Below are 6177 nucleotides of genomic sequence, written 5' to 3' on the forward strand. Positions count from 1 at the left end.
GAGGTTTCATAAAGCAAAGCTTTGGAGAATATAACTTGTACCACCACCAAAATGGACATCATAATATTTATTCCAGTGTCTAAACTGTGGGACTTCCATGGAGTAAAACTTGACCCACAGAGAGACACCCTCTCAGCTATACCGAGTGAGCAAAGTAGAAAAGCACAGACACATGAAGGTAAGACTTTTGCCATTTTACTTTTCAGATGACTCACTCTTTCTCCAGAGATAAGGAGTAAGCTTAAGATGCCAGGAACTGTGGTCATGTTTGCCTTCATTTCAATCCCCAGAACTCGCCGTGCCCTGAGTGTTCTCGGCCAACCAGGACTTTTAGTAATTTATTTTGGGTCAGGAAGAGGGCCTGAAACAGCAGTCCCTAATCTCTCTTTGGCTAGGACACACCTAGTGGGTGGCATTAATGCATGAGATCCACTCTCCCACATGAACCTAGGTGTTTTGATAGCCGTGGTTTATGGTACTGACCATAACCCCGTCCCTCTGTTTCCTGCTGATCTGATAGGTGCCAATGTGTCTCAAGACCGTGACTAAGAGCCATAACCCCAAAGGATAGGCAGAAGAAGCATTGCTGTGGCCTGTGACCCACACCCACTGTTGGGTTGGGAAGAACAGTGCTTTGAGAGCAGTCCCCAAACCCATGCCATTTTGTCCTGCTGAGTAGAAGAGGGAAAAATTCTAAGGGTGGATAGTAACACTGAGGCCAAAAGGTCTCCTGAGTATTGTGCTAACTACATACTCCCACCTGTTTCTGGCTCCTGTGTGAAGAGACAAAATGAGGAACAGTCATGTGGATATGTACTGAATTGGAGTCTTACTCTGTCGTTCAGGTTGGAGTGCAGTGGCGTGCTCACGGTCACCCCAGTGTTGACCGGCTGGGCTCCAGAGATCAATCCTTCTGCCTCAGCCTTACAAGTAGCCGGAACTACAGGCACGCACTATCATGCCCGGCTAATTTTTGATTTATTGTAGAGACAAGGTCTCGCCAAGTTGCCCAGGCTGGTCTTGAACCTGTGGGTTTAGGCAGTCCACTCGCTGAACCACTGAACCCGGGATTACAGGCTGAGCCACTGAGCCCGGCTGGGAAATATTTTTAATGGTTTTTTAATGGTGATCTGAAAGCTACAAGTACCCCTGTGCCATCTCCTTCTTGATCTTGAGATTCTTCCAAATAAGAATAATCTGGAAAGCAGAATGCTCTTAATGAGTAGGAAGAGAGCTCCATGATGGTGGCAACTGCCACTGCAGCCATGCATCACAGTCACTTACATTTTGGAAGCATCCCCCCTCTACTCCCTCCGAGTCTTTCCTTTTCCAAGTCCTGTCACACAGCTCAGTCCCTGGGTCTAATTTGGTGGGAATTCCCATCTGACTGATTCCTTGTGGGAGTCTGCTTTAATAATCCAGGTTAATGTGAGCTCATCAGAGCTGAGACTTGGGTAAAAACAAACACCAAGAAGTACAGGGTATTGGGAAAGATAAGCTTTAATTTTGCACACTAATAAGGCTTCAGAAAACAGATTTTTCTCTTGTAGATAGGTTCTCTTGATGTAGAAACACAGCCAAGATCAGGAGGATTGAAGTTCTTAGCAAAGAGAGGAACCCATCACCTATGCAGGTAGGCAGCTTAATTCAGGAAGGGAGGGAAGGAGAAGGGTAAGAGTGAAGAGAGCATCAACTCAAGGCTGGTTCTTGAACATGGTTCTTGGTTCCTCAAAGATTGGAAGTCAGCTGCAGCCCCCATGGCTGTGGCAACAACTGGAACACCCAGAGGACTCGTTCTCACAGCAGTCGGAATTCTGGGGCTGACGTAGGTAGACTCGCGGAAAGCGGAGGGGAACTAGAGAGCAGTGGCCTCCAAAGCCAGAAATGCAGCAACTGGGAACACAACAGGAGGACACTGGAGCGGGGCATGGGGCTGGACACGGAGCAGGAGCCTGAGGGGCCTGCGGGGGGCACTTGGGTGGACATTTGGGCAGGCACTTAGCAGGAAGCTGGCACTTCTGCTTGTTTTGCTGGTAGGACATCTTGGAGAAAATTCAGTTATCCTAAAAAAAATTGCAGATATTCTTAAAGTTCAATCAATACAAGCCTTGTTTGCATCAATATATTTCTACAGGGCTTAAAATTCTACAATGGAATCTATGGCTCCAGAGGCCATATTTTTACAGAAAAGCAGCCCTGCTTTCCTGACAGGAGAAATTCAGCTGTGAGTAAGTTAGAATTTGATGACACCTTCTCCTGCTTGGCCAGATTTCCCCAAGACTTCTGACTTCAGAGGCAGTAGCTTAGGGCACTAGGTAGTTCCTAGAATCTTAAATTACTTATTGTCATATCCTCTAATTTATGCATTCTAGAAACCAAATTTTAAGCCTGAGTCCTAGGCCACACCACTTCTCATCATCTCTCATCTCTCCTCTTTTTTTTTCTTTCTTGCCTTTTGGGTTCTGCACTCAGTCCTGCTCTTCAGCCCTGTGTGGCTTCCTCTTGTCTTTCAAACTAGCTCTCCCCGCCAATTCCCCGTAGCCCCAGTCTCTGTTAATTTCACCCCTTCTGGGCTGGCTGCTTCTGACCACCTCGATAATTTCCATAAGCTGTTTTCCTGGAATTACCAGTTAACTTCCATTCTCTCCAAACTGAAGTGGTTGGTTCTATTCAGACGAGGTGTGGTCGCCCCAGCCATCCCCAAACTACCATCCGATCAGTGGGAACACTCACCTTGTCCTCTTAATCCTGGGCAAGTGATGGGATTGAGGAGACTGTGAGCAGAAGCCTTTTATACATGCACTGCACTCAACTCTGGGAAATGAGCCACGGATGATGTGAAAATTGTTTCCCAACCAGGTGGTTGTGATGACAACTTCCCACATTCCAGAGGCTCTGTCATTCTGTCACTTTGTCACCCTGTGTCACTACTAGATACCCCTGAGCATCCTTCCCCTTTGTAAACCCTGAAAGTATTTCCATAAAGATAAGAAGATTATGACTTACAAGGACATTTATAATGTTGCAGTGTGGGAATTGAAATTAGGGTTTCTGGAGGAATTCAAAGCATGACTGGGCAGGAATGCTAAAGCCACAGGTGTTGGATCAATCAAGGCAGAGATAAGGGTTTCTGCAGGTTTTAGCAACAAGTTGGGAACCAGTGGTCCAAGAATGTGAGGGCCACTACTGAGGGCTCAGTGTATTTGATTCAGATACCAAAGTACCTAGGTGTTGATCAACAATATGGCATCATAGAAAGTTCCAGCTGGAAGGGGTTTTAGGATGCTACTTCCATCCCACTCATAGGCCAGAAACAGATAGCCAGAGAGGGCACAGGAGGTCTCAAGGTTGTGCAGAGTCTGAACTAGAAGCTGCAGAATCTTGTTCTCCAAGATCATGAATCAAGCCCCTCGCCTCCATTTCTCTGTTCATGGTCCCTTCTTTTTGATTTGCTTTGGTTCATCTACTGGAATCCACACCACCTCTGCCCACCCACTTCCTGCTTTTTCTCATGCCACTTCTCACATAGTTTACTCTCTTTAGTTCATCTTTTCAACCATCATTTCCCAATATAATAAACCTCCTTGACCCTTTGGCTTGTCAATACACTTGACTATTAAAATTTCAACCCTGGCTGAATCCTCCTGGCTACTTCTAATTGCTATAAGATAAAAACTAAAACAGAGACATTTAGGCAGGCTGACATCTTCATAAAATTATAATCATCCACTTTTGCTGGGCCCAAAACGTGGCTTGGCAATCTCCATTATTCTTCCCTGTTTTTACTGTATGCACATATGATGCCTTTTCTTCTCTCTTGAACCTTCCCAACCTGCACAGCTGCCTCTCCTCGATGGAGTAAACAGCTGCTGTTGAATGTAAAGTATTTCAGCTTCCCACGTCTATGTCTTCAAGCCTATTTACATCTGCAACCATCTTTCATGACTTCTCTGATATGGGAAAGAATAGACCCTTGTTTTTTCTAACTCCTGTCCCTACTTCTTTGCTCTGGATCCTTGTGTTTTCACCCTTAATCATATTAGGTTCTCCTGTGAAATGCTCCCATGGTGTCCTGTATTCCTTGTAGCAGCATGCATGTATTTATTTTTTAATATCTATCATCCTGGATAGAATGATATCTTAGTGTTCACTGGTTAACACTTTATTCCCAGCATGTACACTGTACCTGACATATTACAAGTATCCAAAAACACTGTTTAATGAATTAATGGGTGATATGTTGTTGAGGCAAAGATATTCCCTCCTTTCACTCCTTGGGTGAGAGTAGCTTGAGAGGCCAGGTCAGTAGTAGGCATGTGGGGCAGGTGTGGGTGGTGGCTCTCAGGAAGGAGTCATTGATGCTGGTCAGCAGCAACAGCTTTACACTGGGTCTTGGCTCTGCTACTCCTGGGTTTTAGAAGAGACTGGATCAGTTGATCTCAAGTATATCTTCAACTTAGGGTATTTTTATTTATGAGTTCAGACCTGCAGGGAGCTAACACTCAGCCTAGGTACTGCCTTTCTCAGTTTGAACTCTTTCTGAACATATTTTATCTGGGGCTGAGAGTGGCAGTGAACTCGATGAAGAGGAGTGAGACGATGCCTAGAGTGGTGAGTATGTGAGTCTGTGAAATATTTGAAGGTAAGTTGCCTTATAAGGGAGTAACTCCAAGTGGTCTATTAAGTTCATTCCACTTATCAGAGGAAATCACTTAACATCTTGCCATATTGCGTCAAAGCAGAGTATCGTGTATCTATGTAATTCCTGTCTGGGATTGTAACCTCTTCTGGCTGAGTGTGAGCTAGCAAAACCCAGGTATGTTGAGATGGGCAAAATTGTGCCCTTTCCCTGCAATGACCCTCACAAAAATATTATAAGTAATTTTAAAAAGTTGGAAAACATCATTCTACTGTATTGATCTAATACCGTCAATGACCTACTGATTCAATAATGAAGAATTATTTATCCCAGCAGAAACTCCTTTCTTATAGTGACTTTGCAAATGTCACTTAAAGGGTATGAAATTGTTTGTTGAGTGCTTGCTGTGTGCAGGGTTTTGTGAATTCAAAGAAAATTAAGATGCTTTCTTGTCCTTAGAGAAGGGTATAAGTGGGGTATATGAGGGAAAGGAAGGGAATTAAAATTTATTCTCAGCCACCCATCTGTTAAACATATTATTTGCATTATCACAGCACAATAGCCCTGTGGGTTTCTTACTTTTAACCTATTTTATTATTTAAAAAAATAACTGAGGCTTGAAAAATCTTAAATAACATACTCTTGGCTCAAGTGCCAAAGTCCTGATCCTGAGATTCTTATTCTTCCAGTTCCTGTATCATGTCATGACATGAAGCTAATACAATAAGCAATGGTAGTGGTGTGTGAAGGGAGTGCCCAAAGGCAGGAGCTCATAGTGTCAAAGAGGTGACATTTAGAAGATGAGTGAGAGTTAGGGGTATGGAGAGACTGGCATTGGGTAGAGAGAAGAAAAACACATGCACAGGCACAGAGATGGGGAAGAGCTTGATCTGTACTGGACAGAGAGAGTAGCCATACCATTGGGTATATAAGATTAGGAGGTGGGACACTGGCTGGACAGAAAAGTAGGGGAGGCCCAAAACATTAAGAACTTTACTTACTGAATTGTGTGTTTTTTAGCCTATAGATTAATGACTCCCAAATTGCATTCCTTGGAACTCTGTTATCAAGGATGTTCAACCGCCATCTCTTTCAAGAGTCACACACCTAAATAGTAGGAGTTGTGCTGCCTTTGGTCCCCCCCAGCCCTCTCTCCACACCTCCACTGTTGTCTATTGCATCAGTTTCATGTCTTAACATGGAATGAAACCTAAAACAATGTAGATCTCAGAATCAAGGCATTAGCATTTGAGCTGTGTGTAAACCAGTAAATTTTTTTTTTAGCCTCGTTTTTAAAAAAATCTGTAAAATAGGATGAATACTAAGGAACTCATAGAGCTATTTTACAGTGATATTGCAAATAACATGTTTGATGGGTGGGAGAGTAAGGATAAATTTAAATTCCTCCTTTTTTACTCATATAATCCCACTTATATGAGGGATCCAGATATTTGAGTTTCATTTTGAAATACCGTTAATTTTTTTTCATTAATCAGTATTTTTTATTATGGTTTTGTGGGGTACAGTTAAGGGTTAGG

The sequence above is a fragment of the Carlito syrichta genome, unplaced genomic scaffold, assembly GCF_000164805.1.
Source record: "Carlito syrichta isolate Samal-C Ts95f unplaced genomic scaffold, Tarsius_syrichta-2.0.1 Scaffold316302, whole genome shotgun sequence".
Taxonomy (NCBI): Eukaryota; Metazoa; Chordata; class Mammalia; order Primates; family Tarsiidae; genus Carlito; species Carlito syrichta.